This window comes from Camelus ferus, chromosome 10, assembly GCF_009834535.1.
Source record: "Camelus ferus isolate YT-003-E chromosome 10, BCGSAC_Cfer_1.0, whole genome shotgun sequence".
In the NCBI taxonomy this organism is placed as follows: domain Eukaryota; kingdom Metazoa; phylum Chordata; class Mammalia; order Artiodactyla; family Camelidae; genus Camelus; species Camelus ferus.
Window position 1 is genome coordinate 30,124,076 of NC_045705.1, and position 18,293 is coordinate 30,142,368.

The window sequence follows — 18,293 nt, forward strand, 5'->3', positions numbered from 1 at the left end:
GTCACAAATATTATTCTTTTGCTTTTTTCCGACCATTTAAAATTGTAAAGACCATTCTCAGCTCAGGGCCATACAAAATCAGGCAGCAGGCTGGATGTGGCCCATTGGCCACAGTTTGCCAACCCCTGATCCAGCATATGGGATTGGATAAACACATGGGAAAGACAGCCGATGGTGGGCACTGGGCAAAGTGGCACATGCATCGCACTGAGAGAGGCAGTGCGATGCATGTGCGTTACGTCTTCAGGGTCAGAGAGACCTGGGTTCGAGTTCCAGCTCTGTTCCTTCCTGGCTAGGTAAGTCAGTTTCACCTCTGACCCCGTTTCCTCTATGGAAAGTGGGAACAGTAATACCTGCACGAGAGGGTAGCTGGGAAGATGGAAGAAGATAAGAGATGTAAAGCTCCTGACTTATAGCAGAGGTGAGACAGAAGTTAGAAAATCCTCTGCCCTCTGTAGCTGGCCCTCCTTGTGGGTTGGAGGGGGTGGGCGGTGGTTATCTGGGAAGGAGGTTGGCTCTGAGCCATGGAAGGGTGGTGAGACCTGGGGCTGGCAGAGTTTAACAAAGACTAAGGTCAAGGGCTGGTCACATGTGCGTGTCCCGGACTGTAGTCCTCTCCCTTCCCCCTCCACCCCCACAGCAGGGGCTGGGGGAAGCAACTGGGGGTGCCCGCTGGCAGGGGAGGGTGCCCCCTGCTGTGGGCATGGGACTGTGGGTACAAAGCTCCTTGAGGGAGGGGCACCTGATCTGACTCTCCCTGCTGCTATTTACCAGAAGCTAAAAATAACCCAAGAGTGACAGGGAGATGGGGCCGATTTGTAATTTAAATAGCAACAGGATAAAGCAAGGAGCTGCAAGAGATCACATTCTGTCCTGAATTAAAAATGCAAAAACCGGGGGCAGAGAACTGAGCTGGAGCTGAAGGAGGGGGCCCGCTGCCAGAGGAAGCCGGAAGCTGGGGGTCTATCATTTTCCTTCCTTTGGGAAGGGTGGAGGCCCAGGCCAAGCCCGGAACTCCTTCCTCCCCTCAGGGACCCAAGGTTCTTGCTGACTAGTGAGTCAAAGGCCATGGATGGCTATGCCCAGAGGTGGGGCTAGGCTTGTGAAGGGACCTTACCTGACCCTGTTTTGGCCCAAGGTGCTTGGGACAGCCCCCTCTCAGCATCTTATGCCCCCCATTCCTCTCACCGGGGGCACAAGCCATCTGGGCCTTTTAGAGGGGAGCTGGAGGGACCAGTTCCAGCAAAGGCATTTTAACAGGTTCTTCTCTGCTCTGCTGCTGAAAGGGAATCAGGAAGCCTGCGTTGGAGTCTCATTTTTGCTTCAGTCGGTGCAATTGCAGAGCAGAGAATTCAGGGAAGCCCCTCAAGTATCCAGGTCCTGAGGACAAGGGTTGGCACAGGCTTGGGAGGAGCTGTCTTCAAGGGTGCACAAAGTGGGTAGGGAAGCCACTGGGACCAGATGCAGCTTCTGCTGGGCTCCACTGTCTTTGAGCAGTGCTCTTGGCCTATAGATGTTTGGAGAAGAAAGACTAAGCAGGATTCATAGAGTAGCTGGTGATTTGAGGACCACTGGGCTGCATCCTACAGATGAGAAACTAAGCCTCAGAGGAGTTAAGCAATTTGCTAAGATCCCACAGCCAGTAACCAGTACAGCCAGGATCCAGACCCAGATGGGTTTCACTCCGAGGCCCTCTGTCAGGCTTCCAACGGTTCTGGACGTTCATCCTTAAGAGTCTTTTCTTTTGGCTCTATACTAAGTGCACATATCTCTGGGAGGGGTAATGGGAGGGAGTGTGGAGGCTGAAATGTGGTTCTGCAATCAGGGCTTATGATCCAACAGATGGGGGTGGGAGGCTTGAAGGGCAGGACACCTACTAATTTTGCCCTTGGAGCTTGGTGCTATAGCCAAGTCGGGGCTGAAGGAAAATCCCCAGGGTAGATCCAGATGACCTCAAGTCAGGGGAGAGCCACTAGGCTCCTCTCACCTCCAGCCTGGGGATCTGGGAGGTGTCAAAGGACAGTTTCCAAGAGAGATCATGGTTTGAGGGACCACCCTTGACTGCAGAGCTGCCAGTGCTATACCCACAGAGGGAAAGGGTCCCCAGCCCCTCCTCCAGATCCACACCTGATTTTAATGAGACTACCCAGAAGGAACCTAATCAAATTTCCATCTGTCATTAGCCAGCGGCACCTGCAGCCCAGCTCAGGTGCATCTGTCTCCCTGTGGGGGCAGAGACCCAGCACCTGGGCGGGGGGCCAAGATCAGCAGGTAGTCTTGGGCTTTAGATTGCTCCCAAGGGTTCAGCAGGTACCTGGATCATAGGCTTAGCTGCTGGTAAAGGACATGGGCTCCAAAACACCCCCTAGTCTCACCACAACAACTTATGCAGACAGGAAGCCAGTTTCCCTCCCTCTGCTCAGCTTATTGGACACCTATATTCAGCTCATTTCAACTTCCATAGGAAGTTACTGCACACATACTGTGCACCCAGCACGGAGCTAGGAGCAACACTGGGTCCAAGAATCTCATAAGGAGACAAAACTAATATATACAAAAGGTCACATGAGAGAGGAATATTTAGGGGGAGAAAGGTGAGTGTCAGAGATACATAAATGGGGTGGGAATGTCTCTGGAGCAGCATTTGACACTTAGTAGGTATTTATAAAATATGTATAATATGAATGAATGAATAAGTGAAAACCTAGAGATCAGGGAAGGAGATTCAAATGAAACAGTCTGAGCTGGACATGATCTTAGAAATCATCTGATGCAACCCAGAGATGTTAAGTAACTTCCCCAGCATCATACAGCAAGGGCTGGAGTTTGAACCAACTCTTTCCACCTTCTCACTTTAGCCTTTTGGGCTGAGGTTTTGAAGGATGGAGATTTTGATTGGCCAAACTTTATGGGCAGATAGGGCAAGGAGAGCAGCATAAGCAGAATGGCGGCATGTTAAAGGAAGTGTGAAAAAAGAGGGAAGAAATGTTTATTGAGTACTTACTGTGAGTCAGGCACCAACATGGTGTGAGCTGAGAGGAAATCTCTGCGGGGAAAGCTTAGACAAAGAGGCAAAAAAAAAAAAAAGAACAGAGCGTAAAGAGCCTTGAAGGTCAGGTCAAGGAGGTTGGCTTAGCTGGTTTTGAGAGCAGAGGCTGTCCAGATCATGGGTTGAGTGGTGCCCTGGTACATTTCTTTTCCCCAGCTCCCACTTCTCATCCAGGCCACAGAAAGTAGAACACCTCACCCTCTGGGGCCTCAACAAAGCCCAGAATAATTTTCTTACCCAGATTCCTCTTCCTGTTTGTATCTGGTTGGATTCTGAGGGGTCCCCAACTCCCCAATGCTGGTACATGTTGTCCTAGGAACTGCCAAGGGCATCCTCCCCAGCCCTGTGCACCTGTCCCTTCCGGCCTTGACCTCCCCACCCCACCTGCCAAGTACTGACATCTTCCATGAGTACAAGCCCAAGGGGATCATGGTCCCACAGTCAGGACTGCTCTGCCTCTCAGAGTCTCCAGCCTGCCTGGCTTCCCCTCCAGGAGCCACATTTCCTGCTCTCGGCTGCTCCAGAGCTGCCAGAAGCCTCAGATCAAAAACAAGCCCAGCCCCATTTCCTCTGTTTAACTGTTCAAGCTTCTTGCAGAATCCCTGGGACAGGGCCCTGCAACAGCCTCCTTCTAGAAGAGGCCTTGGCCTGGCTGGCAGAGTCTCTGCTAGGCCACAGCATACAGGATCCACCTTGATGATGGACTGGAGGGAGAGCCCCTGGGAAAGGGGATGTCAAGCCTCAGTGGCATCACCTGGCTATATCCCCAATCCTAGAATGGCAATGGGATGTCTTATTTAGGGGCACAGACTCTGGGGTGAAATTCTTACTTCCCCACTTACAGGCTGGGTGACTTTGGACAAATGAACTTGGCCACTCTGTGCCTCAGTTTCCCCATCTGTAAAAGGAGGAAAATAACAAGATCTACCTCACAGAGGTGTGACAAGGATTCATGAAGGTTCCTGGCACAGAAATGTCCAAAAAATATTAGCTATTGTTTCATTATTACTAAGTATTAATTATTCATAACATAGCATTATTAATTAAGCAAATGTTTACTGAGAAATACTATGTTTCAGCCACAAGGGACACAAAGTATCAGATGGAGGTTTCTAAGGGCTGGGATGGCATTGTATATATCTCAGGGTCTGCAGGTTCTGTCGTGGAAATGTTTATTGAACTGAACTTAACTGACACCCTTTCTGTCCTCAAGAAATTTACAGCCTTTCTAGGGTAACAAACACGTAGAGTGCTAAAGAAGTAATTATAGAGCAGTGTGATTGAAGAGTGCTTGAGGAAGGTACAATTTCCATCCCAGAACCAATCCTAACAATAAAAAGTGTCTGCCTTACTGTGTATGTACCAAATCCTCACGATGGCCTCCAAGTTCAGCCCAGTGTGGCCTTTTTTGCTATTCCTGAGACGCATCAAGTACATTCCTACTCAGAGGGCTTTGCTCTTTCTGTTCCTTCCACCTCAACTGCTGTTCTCCCAGATACTCACATAGTTTGCTCTCTCGATCCACTCAGGTCTGTTCTTAAATGTTACCTCCTCAGAGAGGCTTTCTCCAAGCCCCCTCCTTAAGTAGCACTGCCGTCATCATTCTCTTCCCCCTTGTGGTTGGATTCATTTTTCTCTATAGCCCATCTCATCTCATTACCTGACATTATTTCATATATTGATTATTTGTTTCCTAACTGTCTTCCCCACTAAGCAATATGAGGTTAGAGCCCTGGCTCCTTGCATACACCTATATAGTATGATACAGTGCCTGATGCATAGAAGATACTCAATGAGGTTGGTGGGGTAGAGTTCATTGGTAGAGCGCATGCTTGGCATGCACAAGGTCCTGGGTTCAATCCCCAGTACCTCCGTTAGAAAAAAAGAAGAAGAAGGCATTCAGTAAACATTTATTGACTGAATTAATTTATAAACCCTTTCACCTCTTCTTATTCAATCCTTATAAAACTCCCCATGAGCTCATTTATTACTATTGCCCCCTTCCATATGACAGATGAGAGGACTGAGGCTCCAAAAATCTCCCTGACACATGTATTCATCAGTTTATCTCTTTATAGCCTACCTTATTCCAAAAAGGATTTCAGGTGACCTGGAGAGGTAAACCTCTCTGACCTGATCCAGGATGGACACTGGTAAGTGGCAGAAACAGTACGGGAGCCCACATCTTCTAGCTCCATCCTGATACTCTTTCCACTCCACCACTATCCGCGTGCCTGAGCCTGTGTTAGACGGTGTGGTGAGGGGAGAGAGAGCTGTGTGTGGGCAGGGCGCTGCCCGCCAATGCCCCGGGTGTTTGGGATGAAGTAGGAAACCTCAACAGGATGGAGAGGTGAAGATCAGAGTGGTTAGGTGGAGAGGAAGGCCAGGCGGGGGCCGAGGTTGAGGTTCAGATTCCAGCCTGGGCAGGCCCACTGGCTGCCTAGCCGTCTCTTACTTGGTATCATCTCCTGGCTGCTGGGCTGGGCTTGTTCTCACCTGCCTCTCGCCCTCCTGGCAGCTCCTCTTCCCAGCCAGCCTCCTGCCCCGGCCAGCGGAAGGCGCCTACCAGGCCTGTGGTCCTCTCCGGGGGCAGCCAGCCGGCCTCTCGCAGGGCCCCCTGGTCAGGAAGTGCCGAAAGAGGAAGAGAGTCGCCGGGCAGGATGAGCGCACTGGGGGCCGGCCACAGTGCCGGGGGAGGCTGCGATGAGGCTGCAGCTCTGGGCCCCGTGGAGGCTCTGGAGACAGAAGAAGGGGAGCGGCCGGGGGCACTGAGGCAGATGTGGCGCTACCGTTCCTGGGATGTGCCACAGATCCCAGCTGAGGCCTCCCAGGCACAGTAGGTACTTGGGTGGCCCGGGAATGGGCAAGGGACCTCTTGCCATCTATGAGTCTTTTATCTGGCGTGGAGAGGGTAGGAGAAGCGAGGCCACCCCCTCCCTGTGTCCAGTGGCTCTTCAGAAGCTCAGAAAAGGGCAAAGGGTTTCCTGGCAGGGTGAGAGGGGCTCTGATGTTTGAAGTGCTGGGGGGCAGTGTGGGGTGCTGGACTTGCTGAGTTGACGGAGCTAATAGCAGGGAGATCTGGGAAGAGGAGCCCCCATGGAAGTGTGGTGTTGGACCCAGTGGGGTCTTCAGCTGCCTCTGGTCTCCTCCCTCAGAACTTGGTGTCAGAACTGTTGGGAAACTTTCCCAAAAGGATCCGTGCACCCCAGGAAGACTGTCAGGCCCACTTGTGGATTTCACTGCCACCTGGGCACTCGAGGCTGTTGGGAGGGCTGGTGCCTACCCGCCTGGTCAGACTTTCTCCAGGCCCAGAGGAAACCTGAAGGAAGCTGAGAGAAGGTTCTGCGCTTGTGGACACTGGCTATTTCTCAAAACGGCAGGCTTGCCCACATGTCACAACTTCCAGCATTGGCTATACGTGGCTGGCTAAGGCTGGAGAACAGGCTGCCAGAACCCCAGAGAGGGTGAAAGTGAAGTGACACAGGATGTGGCTTCGCAGAGAGGAGTGCTAACAGAAACAGCGGGCAGCTGATATGGGCATCAGGGTGGCAGGATTTGGGAGGGAGAGGACCATACTCCCCAGCTTCCTGGCCTCCTTTTGTCAGCCCTGCAGGGACTATCAGAGGCTGTCCCCAAGCTGCTGATTCCCAAGCATGTGTGCTGACTGTGCCACCACTGACAACTGCTCTGGATCCAATTGCTTTCCTCATCTCTAGAGGGGGACAACCTCTGCTGGCCTTGAGGGGGTGTTTGTATGTGTCGGCAAGGTGTATTTCTGGGCAGGTGATGTGTGTGTAAGAGGGATGTGGCAACGTGTAACTGCTGGCCTGGGTTATATCTGTGTACAGGAAAAGATGTATATGTTTTCTGAGGGCATACGTGTTGGTGAATGAGAGTATGGTCCTTATGTGTATGTATTTTTGAGTGTGTAAGAGTTGTGCAGTGATTCCTGTAGTTTAAGCTATCTACAGGTTCTGCTGGATATTGTGCTGGGAAGGTGCTACGAGTCAGGAGTGTACCAAAGAGGAACAGCTTTGAATGGCTGTGGAAAGATGAATTTGTAAGAGAAATGTGTTGTTGGTGTGTGCCAGGGTCACTAAGTGACTTTGGTCCTGGTATAAATTTCTGAGTCTGAGAGGCTGGGGTGGGAAGTGTTAGTTTGAGTAATAAATGAGCGTAATTGTGTGTGAGAGGCGGGTTTGTTCTGTGTGTATGGGGAGCACTGTGTGACTTTTAGTTCCGTGGGCGTGATTTGGGAGAGCCAAGGGGGTAGTGGTGGAGATTGGAATGGCTACGACAGGCACAGGGTGTGCGAGAGAGGTGTCTATTCCTTGTAGATGTGGGAGGGGAGGTGGTGACAGCCGCCCTCGCGATTGTTCACTTGTGAGCATGTAGGCTGTTTCGTACATGTAGGGGTAGAGGGGGCTAAGAGGAAGGGAAAAAATGATTGCGTGTGTCTGCGTTCGCGCAGTGCGGGTGTGTCAGGCCGGAGAGTCTATCTGATCCGGGCGGACCAGCCCGGGCGTGGGCGGGGCCTAGGGTACCCCGCCCCTTCTTGGCCCCGCCCCTGCGGGCGGCCGAGGTAGGTTGCGGCGGGGCCGGTGGCCGACAGAGGGCGCCGCGGGCCAGTGCCACCGCGCAGCGGAGGGGGCGTGCTCGGCGGCGGGCAGGCAGCGGCCCGGCCAGCTATGCGGGGTCCTGCGGCCGCGGCTGGCGGCACTTCCTGGAGCGGCGGCGGCCGCTTTCCGAGCACCTGGGCGTGGGACGCGGGGGCGCGCGGCGCGGGGCGGGCGGAGCGAGCGCGCGCCATGGCCGCGGCGGGCGGCGCGGAGCCGGCGTGCTGAGCCCCGGCCGCCGGCCCGGCATGGGCGTCTCCCGCGGGCCCGGCGCCGGCCGGGGCTAGGGCCGGATGGAGCCGCGGGATGGCAGTCCCGAGGCCCGGAGCAGCGACTCCGAGTCGGCTTCCGCCTCGTCCAGCGGCTCCGAGCGCGACACCGGTCCCGAGCCGGACAAGGCTCCGCGGCGTCTCAGCAAGCGGCGCTTCCCAGGGCTGCGGCTCTTCGGGCACAGGTGAGCGGGGCGGCGGCGGGGTGGGCACCGCGGCACGGGTGGATGTCGCGCCTGGCGTCGGGAGGCATTCCTCGGCCACCTCGGTACTGACACGGAGCGGGGTCTCCTGGGGCACCGGCGATTTGAGCTGTTCTGGCATTGGCTCGTGTGAGGGTCATCCCCCAGCGTCCGGGCACTGGCACCGAGTGGGGGTCATTCCCTGGCACCGGCAGCTTAGCGCGCTTCGTCTCTGATACTGAGGCTGGGGGGGCTTCCAACTCTCCAGCAGGGAGACAGAATCCCCTTAACCCCCTGGCACCAGCAGGTAGGGCCACCATGACTGGTCACGATCTTCTTGATTGACACTGATGGAACAGGGCCCTCTCAATCTACTGGCGCCAGTGAGGTGGGCAGTCATGTCGCCACCCTGGTCCTCTCTGTGGTCGGGATGCCTACCACCACTGCACAGCATCCGCAGAACATGGCCTCGTTGTTACTACTGTCAGAACACATGCCTGTCCTGGACCATTGGTCACTGACTTAATCATTCAGCATTTTAAGCCTCTCCTTGGGGTTGGGGATGGCTGGTCACCTGTTTTACACTGCTCTTAATTAGGAGGAAGACCGCAACTTCTCTGCCAGGCAATGAGCATCTCTGCCCCTACTCTCTTCCAGGCCTGCTGGGAAAGAGATGGGGTGGGCTGCAGTCTAGAATCTGTGCTAGCTCAAGTTCCATCTTGCCCCCTCCCCCAGCACACCAAATGTCACCATCTTGTGCCTGTGACGGTTTTGACTGGGACTTTGGTGAAGAATTGGGGGGAGGCTGTGGAAAGATTGAGTGCAGGCAGCCCAGTGGCGCTGGTGTTGGCCAGGAGCTGCTTCCTGCCTATGCAGCCCTAGTGTAAGGTAAGGGGAGGTGGAGCCCTGTGCGTACCCCCAGCTGGCTCCCTGGGCTCTTTTCTGACTGACCTTGTCCTTCTCCAGTGGCCACGAAGCTTGCAGCCAATCAGCTCAGGACCCCAGAGCCAACTCAGACTGGACTCTGACCACTTGGAGTCTGCCCAAGGTCTCCCTCTCACTTTTCTTTAGTTGTCGAGGCTTCATGGCCGTTGGCCCCCCGAGCTTTGCCCTGTCCCTTCCCAGAGGTGACTTCACCCACCAATAACATGAGCAGTTTTCTTTTGTATGGGTTGGTGTCCCTGTAAAGCTGACCTATGCCCTCTGCCTGCCTTACCCTAACCAGGACCCTGCTCTTTGCACCTGCACTGTCGCCAAGCACAGAGAGCTGGATCCTCACTCTGGCAGATGGAGCTCCATAGGCTCCTGTGAAGTCATGCAGGCTTCAATGTCATAAAAAACAGGGCAGGGTGCGAAGCTTCTTATACCTCTGTTTTGTCACCCACAGCCCTGCAAGAGGGAGCAGTTTACACCCAGCTCTGCAGGATGTAGCCTCCAGTGTTCACAGGCTTGTGAGGGGGAGGGAGGGGCTCCGCCAGAGGCTTCCTGTCGCTGCCCACAGGGTACCAAGTATTGGGCTATTCTGACCTGTTCCTGTGCCCCTTCTGAAGGGCACAGGTGTGCGCATGTAGGGATGAACCTCAGTCAGAGTCAGGAGGACAAATAAGAAGCAAGAGAACGGCAAGTACCTTTACATCATTCTCCAAAATAAGCAGGATGGATGTTATGTCTCCATTTTTACAGATGAGAAGAACACAGGATCAAAGATGAGTAGTTTGCCCATAGTCACATAGCAGGTGAGAGGCAGAGATAGAGTTTGAACTCCGGTCTGATACCAAAACCCACATCCCTTTCTCTATACAGCTTCTCAAACAGAACATCACAATGACCTAGGGAGCTTTAGGAGATACAGATTCCTAGATCTTAACTTTGGCATGTCTGACTCATCAGGTCTGGAGGTGGGGCTGGGCATTTTATAAAGTTTCCCAGGTGTTGTTAAGGTGCTACTAAGTTTGAGAACCAAAGTGTTACTCTGAGGATGATAAGTGATCTGATAGGATGCTTAATGAGAAGAAAATCAAACAGCACCTCTGAAAGCACATAAGGAATGTTCCCTGCATTGTGCTGGGGCAGTGGGGCATTTAGAAGTGAATGTATTTGGAAAACCCAGTGGAGTCAGGGAGAGGGCAATGAGGGGGGAAAGACTCTCTTGATAGGCCTGGGAGCTCAGAGAATCAGGTGTCCACAGGGCTGACCTCCCTCCCCTTGCTTTGACTGGAGGGAGTGGGGACAGGTATTTGGAATAGTGCACCTGTCTTGGCACTGCCCCTTTAATGCTGTTTATTTGGTCCTGCCACCTTCGCTGGTTGCCAGTCTCAAGTAAAACTCCCCATGCCCCAGCTGAAACCAGTCCTCCGTCTTTCCCCCAGGCTTGGTGCTCATTCTCAGCCTGGCTCTTGCTGCTCGTTGGGCATCTGCCCTCTGCGTTTCCCCTGTCCTGCTCGCCTCCTGCTCCTTCCCATACATACTTCAGGCCTTGTGGCTGCGGGGTCTGCTGAGTGAATAGACAGTGGCTAGAAGGGAAGATCAAGGGTAACAAATAAGTTGGTGGTGCTGCTGAAGCTGTGTTGAGAATTCCACATTCAGATCTTGGCTCTGTAGTAGAGTTCTAGAATCGATTAGTGCTCTCTGCTGCGGGCTTGGAAAGGGTAGTGATGGTACATGGGCCGCGTGTTTGGCCACATCCCTGGCCCAGCCAGGTACAATGGTCTCTGAAGGGCAGCCTCTTTGGCACCTTCCTTAAAGAGGCTTTTCCCTAAAGCCTACCACAGCCACCCGCATCTGGCTTCACTCTCTTGGAATCTGGGGAGCAGCCTGCCATCTCTCCTTTTTATTTAGCCCAGTATGACACACGGCTGAGCCGTGCTCCTCCCCAGCTCCATTCCACCTTGCCAATCCTTGCTGGAAACCATCGGCCCCTCCTGGATGAGGAGGTATAGGCCCTGCCCTAATACCAGCACATCTGGGTTTTCCTCTGTTTTTACCTTTCGATTCTATTGGCCTGAGGGGTGGTCAGTTGGAAGTGGGATGAAAGTTGACTCTGCCTCCTTCTCGTCTTCCAGGGCCCACCTGGAGAGGACTCCCTAACCCTCTGGCCTGGTCCCAGCAGCCTGACCCTGGGCAGGTCATGCAGCCTGTGGATTAGCTGATTTTGCACTCCAGAGGCATCAGAAATTAGCTGGCACTTCACACATCTACACAGAAGGAGCCTCTGCACGCAGAGCCCTTGGGAGCCTGAGCGTTGGCTCTGCCACCCCTGCCCTTCATTAGTGCTTAAAGTCATTAGCTCCCAGAGGGCAGGAAATGCACTTGTGGAACAAGTTTGAGACAGTAGGTCCCATTTAGAGATGATGCTGCCCAGGGCCAAGTACGTATGGTCCTGAAGTCCAGGACAGCAGAGTGTGCCCCCCGGGCAGCCTGAGCAGAAGCAGCCCCAGTCAGTTGGGGTTGGTTTTGCAATGATCTGGAAGGGACTTGTTGAGGGATGCCTCATGTTGAGAGGCGAGAGCCCCGTCTGTGGCGCCAGGATGTCTGGGAGCAAATGGTGCCTCTCTGAAAGGTCTGTCTTGCTCAGGTGAATACTGGGAGAGGCCCAAGTGGCCAAGGGAGGCAGGTACAAGCCTGAGTCCCTGGGGTCCTGCCAGTTGGGGAAGAAAAAGGGGCCTCAGTGGCTGAGCCGTGCATTGGCTCACCTCGCCCTGCCCGCTCCCCACGTGCCAGTGTGAAGCCGGCCAGGTCAGGAACTCTGGTAGGATCCCACAGTCTTCCCCCAGTCTCTGGTTACAGGTCAGGGGAGGGGATAGGCAGCTCTTGTCATCTTTCTGTCCGTGTCATACTCCAAAAAGGTCAAATCTCAGGATGCAGAGCTGCCCAAGACTCTCACTTGGCAAAAAAGAGCGTGAGAGTGGGTGTCCTTCCAGGCAGGGACAGAGGAAGGACTGACTGACCCTGGGCAGCCCGAAGTCAGGAAGAGGAGGCCCAGCCTCCTCTGCTTCCTGGAGCCCTCTCCAGAATTCACGAATCACCCTCAAGCAGAGGGGGAGGCGAGTGGGCACACAGGCCCTGAGGCTTAGCCTGAGCTGGTCCCTAGGAGAAGCAGAGATTGGGTCCCTGTACCTGGACAAAAGCTAGAGAGTTTCCAGGTCTGGAAGCTGACTGAGAAGCTGCCCTGCACTATTGCTAGAGTGTCACAAGGGGGCGACAGCTACCACCATGGGGAGGGCAGTGAGGGGGAGAGTCTCTTTCCAGCTAGTCCCCTTGTGCCAGAAGCCTGCTGTGGGTGGAGCCACGCATACCTTGGGCTGCTGAGCTACCTGATGCTCTAGCTGCGAGGGCGGGGCCAGTCAGTAGGCGGCAGAAGGCAGGCTGGGCGTGAGCTTCCACATCACCTGGCCCAGCCCCTTTCCCTCCCAGTCCGCCAAGATTGGGGCCCAGTGAGGGGGCCTTGACTGGGCCACTGTCTCACAGCTAGCTAGGGGTTTTCTGGGACTTCAATGCCAGTCCCCTGACTCCAGGGTCATGTCAGTCTGCTCCACATCACAGGACCCCAAAGCCTTTCCTGCTTTCTGAGAAGTCCTCACTTGGTACCTTCCAACCTGCCCTCTGCCTCCCCTCCTCTCTGCTGCCTCTGCTTCTCACCTTGGAGGCTGCTGCCACCACCTGAGCAGTTCTCTAAGCCTGCACGGGGAGTCCGGGGGTAAGAAGGCGTGAACGCTGCACCTGCATCCAGGCTCACCAACTCCCCTTGTTCCTGGGAGAGATTAGCAGGTGCGCCTCTGGCTGGGGCCAAGCACTCATGTCTTCTCCCCTGTACTGCTTCCTCTGTGTTTCATGTGGGGACCTCTGATGCCTGTAGGGTTTCAGCATCACATAGGGCCTGAGATGTGGTTCCCCACCCCCACAGTTCTCAGCACAGGGCCTGCCTGGCACTCCAGTCATGGTGGGAGCCTTAGAAGTTTCAGGTAGGAAAAAACAGACCAGAGCAGCGACCAGATGCCCTTGACCTATCAGTCTGCCATCTTTCCTCTTCTGCCCTTTTCCTTGGCTGAGGTACCAGAGGCATGAGCAGGTGTGATGAGACCTGGGCTCTGTGGCCCAGGTAGAGGAGGGAGAGGCTGAGGTGATGGGCCCTCCCACCCCTGCTTACACTCCCCTGCCTCCAGGTGAGTGGTGTGCCAGCTCATCTTTCTCTGGTGATTAACAGTGGCCAGAAGCTTGTAAATCCATCCATTTCATGTAACCCTCTCAACAACCTTGTAGTTGATTTTATTCCCATTTTACAGATGAGACACCAAGGCTCAGAGAGGTCAGGGGCCTGGCCCAGGATTGTGCACCTCATGCCAGAGCCCAAATCCAAGTTATCTTTTTGCAACCCCAGGCTGGCCTACTTACTAGTACTCTTTTCTTTCATTCTTTTGTTTTCCCATCACCAAACTGCCATGGAGCCTAAGAAGGGGTTTGAGTGCTCCTTGAAATTGCGAGATTTTTGTCTTGTGTGGGAGTCAGGTGAGGCCCTTGAGGTGGTCTGTGCCTGGACCCCAAGGGAGAACTGCCGCCAGGATCCTAGCTTCAGAGGGAGCAAGGCTGGGCTGGGGAGACCCTTAAGTAGAGAGATCGGGGTTGTAAGCAGGTTGTCATCTGGCTCCCTGGCTGGATCTAGAGGGGAGGAGCAAGGCTGAGACCTTTTTATCTTGCTTTCAGAGTGCAAGGAGCAGAAGACTCAAGGGACATGTTCGGAGGAGCCCCTGATATCACCCTGGGGTCAGTGGGTGACCTGTGCCTGGGGAGAGGTGCTTGGGAGGAGGGCACAGCCCCCTCCCTCCGTCCCACCTTGCACCTGGCAGAACACCAGTTCAAAGCTCCCACTTAGAGGCCTCTCCCCTGCCAGGGCTGAGCCAAAATAGCTGTCTGGGAGCCTGGGCCTGCGCCGCCCACGCCCCAGCATCTCGTGGGTTAACAGCTTGCCTGTCTCTCCACACCCCCAACCCCCTTCCCCAGCTTGCTGCTGACATTTTACTGAGGCGGGGGTGGTTGTGAAAGGGGGCAAGCTGGTTCCTGCTCCCCCACCCACATAGGCACTCCAGTGACATAACCTGTCACCTGCTAGCCCTCCTCTGAAAGGCATCCTTTCAAGGGGGACCTTCCTTCCAGCCCTGCAGACATGGGGTTCCTACCGTGAGACTGTTTAAGGAACGCTTGGGGTTCCCTGCTGCTGAGACCCGTCCGTGGAAAACCCAGGGCAACTCTAGAGAACTATTCTTCCTCTGGGGGTCATTTTTTTTTAATCTTTTAAAAAGCATTAAATATTTTACCATGAGTAGAGTATACAGAATAATGTAACACCTACCACTTCACTTGGTCAAATCTTAACCACTATGCGTGTTTGCCTTAGAGATGGACGCCTCCGTGTTTCTCTCTCCAGAAGAAGCCACAACCCTGATTTGGGTGTTTATATTCTCATGGCTGTTTCAAATTTTTTCCTACATATGTGTGCATTCATAGCAACACATAGTGTTTTATATGGCTTTGCACTTGAGTTAAATGGCATATCATACATATTCTGATTTTAGGTTTTTCCCTCCATATTGGTTTGGAGATTTAACCGTCTTGAAACACGCGTTCTAGTGTGAACCCATTTTAACTGCCAATTATTATTCCCTTCTGTGACTGGCGGCTTCTTTGCCCAGTCTCCTGTTGATGGACATTTAGGTTGGTGGCAGGTTTTTTGCCGTTGCAGGCAAGCCTTCAGAGACTGCTGGTACACAGCTTCCTGTGTGTCTGTCCACCGGTGCTTGGTTACAGGGCGGTGTATCTTCAGCTTAGATAGTTGTTGCCAAGTTGTGCTCTAAAGTGGTCCTAATTTTTAGGCCTCTGGAATTATTTTCTGTCTTTAAGGTTTTGGTAAACCAAGGAATGGGTTACCATGAACAAACACTTTCTCTTTCAAGCTTGCAGTAGTCCCATGAGGAAGACAAGCTGGGTGTTATCCCCATAATCAGGTGAGGACGTTGAGGCCCAGCCAGGGTAAGAGACTTGGCTTGAGGTCTTAGAGAGCTGATCAGAGGCCAAACACCTCTGGACCTTGGAGTCCAAATCCTTAGAAAAGATCTTTGACCCCTATGACCTCTCTCAGAGATTTTAGACAGATTTTCTGCCTTTGAGGCAAGGGAAAAAAAACCCTGTGTGGAGCATGTGAAGCCTGGGAGGCAGGGCAGGGCCCTGGGGGTTGACAGCTGATTCTGAGAAGATCTTCAAGGGGTTGGAGGAGGGAGCAACTTGGTCAGAAGATTCAGAGGGGGCATTAAATTTTGAATGAGGGAGGTGGGGGTGGGGGGAATGCTGCTCCTGGCAGATGGGGAATGGGAGCCTGTGCAGACACAGGAGAAGGCAATGAGAGGGACGAGGCACAAGGGAAGGGGGACATGAGGCCAACAGGGACTTTGTAACCCTCCCAGCAAGGTGTCGGGAAACTCAGAGGGAGACATACCGGTATTCCCATCAGAGATCTGTTTCAGTGTGTGCCTCTGAGACAGAAGAGATCAGCCCAAACCAGCAACTTGTCCACCCAGTGCTGGCAGGAGGGCCTCAAGGGCTGGCCAGCTCCTGTCTCTCAGTGTGATCCAGGAGGCTGAGCCTGGATCGTTCTCTTTTCCCTCCATTCACCCTTCAAACCACCTCCGGCACTTCTGGGCCCTGGGGATGCAATTACGAGCAACACATCGTCCCCGGGGCGCACAGTCTGGTGAGGGATACAGAGTCGTAAATCAGTGCTGATGGCCCAGAATAACCAAGAGAGGGCCTGAGCGTGGGAGCAGCTAACCCCATGGGAGAGGAGGCTGGGGAGAACTTTCTGGCAGGGCGGATATATCTGAGCCAACTCTGAAAAAATGAGAGGAAAAAGAGGAAGGAACGTTCACTGAGCAGAAGAAGAGAATGGGACTCCAGGTAGAGGGACTGCCGGGTGCCAAGTGCACAGGCAGGAAGAGACCCGTGGAGCTTTGTTTGACAGAAGCATCTGGAGGTAGAGTTAGGGTTTGAGAGCATGGACTCTGCGAGATGGCAGGCAAGGTATTTAATCTCTCTGTGCTTGAGTTTCCTCGTCTGTAAAATAGGGATAATAATGCTATTACTTTTATGAAATTAAGTGAGTTAATATTGTAAAATGCTAGAACAGTGTCTGGCACAGAGTGGGCTATATATTTGTCAATAAAATGTAAAAAGTATGAAAGAGGGATGGGAGAGGAGGCTGAGACTGTTGACTGGCAGGCCCAGGTCTTTACATTCTGCTCCGTTAACAGTAGAGCCAATCCAGGGTCAGTGGGCACTTTAGAATGAATTCTAGTGGCAGTGGGAGGATAGCTTGGAGGGGAGGCTCTGAAGAAATGAGTCAGTCAGTCATTAATTCCACACACATTTCTTCAGGGCCTCCCAGGAACCGGGCCCTGGGACGGGGACTCAGGATGTGAAGGAGAGAGAGACTGGGGTGGGGGGAGTTTCAGCATGGAACTTGGAGCTGGGGTCCTGGCTGGGCCCCCAGGCACCTGAGGCAGCCTCTCCTCTACCCTCCTTGCCCACACCCCCACCTTGTGACTTCATGTGGCCAAACCCTGTTGCCAGGTTTCATAAGGAAAGCTGTGGAGAGTGCAGAGTTGGCAGTGGCACCCAGCCCAGAAAGGGGCCTCAGCTGTCACTCTGGGTCCTCTGGAGAGAAGAGGAAGCAAGGTCTCTGCTAAAACAAAGCCAGCTGCCACCCCTTTATGCCCAACAAAAAGAAGTAGCCTGGGCCTTGTGGTCAGCCCTCAGGTGCGGTACCCAAGGTGGAGGAAGCCCTTCTCTTCCCTTATGGCTCTGGCCCCTCCCCCATGGAATTCCCTGTCCCGTCCTCCTGAGCTGATCAGTGGTAAACACCAGACTCACTGCCAGACACCATGCTGGGCATGCCTGGATGCTCTAGACCAGGCCCCTGGCCCCCCAGGAGCTTATAGTCTGGTGGGTAGGAGGAACAAGGCATATGGATTTGAGAGAATCGGGACTTCCCAAGAGTCCCCTGGCTGAGGAGCCAGATGGGTGGTGTGGTGTCATCAGTGGGAGTGATGTACTCTTGGCTGGGCAGCTGTGAGCAGGTGGGATTTTGATATGAGGTGGGGAAGAAGGCCAGTATTCCAGGCAGGAGACATGACATGTGCAAGGACACAGCAGTGAGTTTGGGCTCAGCCAGATTAGCAGACAGAGAATAGGTTGCCTTGGTTAGAACCCAGGGATGTGTCAAGATGGAGGAGGCCAAGTTAGTGTCACATTTGCTGGGCAGGAGGCTGTAGAATTCGTTCAAATCAGGAGTTCCCACAGTGTGGTCTTGGGGGTGCCCCTGACCCTTACAGGGGATTGGTGAGGTCAAAACGATTTTCATAATAATGCTTTCAGTGCTGCCCCGGTTTGTGCACCTTTCACTGTGTTAGTGTTTGTACTAATGGTGTGACAGCAATGTAAAGGGAAGCTGCCAGAATCTTGGCACAGACCAAGGCAGTAGCCCCAACATAGACACGTAGCCATTGTATTCTTCACCCCCCACTCACAACAACAAAAAATACCGTAAATATATTAATTTTATAAAGCCTAGATCCTTGAGTATATATCTTTTTAAATAGCCTGTGTGAAGAAATGTGAAATTTACATAAGGCACTTTTGCTGCAAACTGAACTATGATGGTTGTCTTGAAAAGCACTTTTGTGACTGAGTTGCAAGCTCTATTTGTCCCTTTTTTAAAGGAACACCATTTTGACTTGAAAGAATACCTGACAGACAAAAACCCTTCAGACTTAGGTATTTGGCAGACATTTTCTCAAAAATAAATGAAGTTAGCTTATCACTTCAAAAGCAGTATCAATATTTGTTGCTACTGATAAAATTTGAGCTTTTGAGTGAAAATCAGAATTTTGGAAACTTTGTATCCAGTATCCAGAGATCTGCCTAACTCGGTAAACCAATATTTTCGAATGACCAATGTTTGATGTTTCAAAATTCAAAGTGCAAGACAGACCAGTGAAAAGTTCATATCGTTTCAGATCCCATGTAGCTGCTGACCTTTGAGAAACTGCTTCTTGTCATATTTTGGTGTAGTAGCAGAGAATAATATCTGTAATTGCCTGAAAAGGCTAGTAAAATGCTCCTTCCTTTTCTA

At 53.1% G+C, this 18,293-nt stretch overlaps 1 long non-coding RNA gene across 1 annotated transcript; it reads right to left on the reverse strand.

Moving 5' to 3' along the window:
• Nucleotides 1-95: 95 nt before the first annotated feature.
• Nucleotides 96-5,710, reverse strand: LOC116666366. The gene is made up of 3 exons (XR_004323177.1): nt 5,546-5,710; nt 3,005-3,058; nt 96-1,507 (listed from the first exon to the last, which is right to left on the reverse strand). It is a non-coding gene; the product is annotated as an uncharacterized LOC116666366 (long non-coding RNA).
• Nucleotides 5,711-18,293: the final 12,583 nt, after the last annotated feature.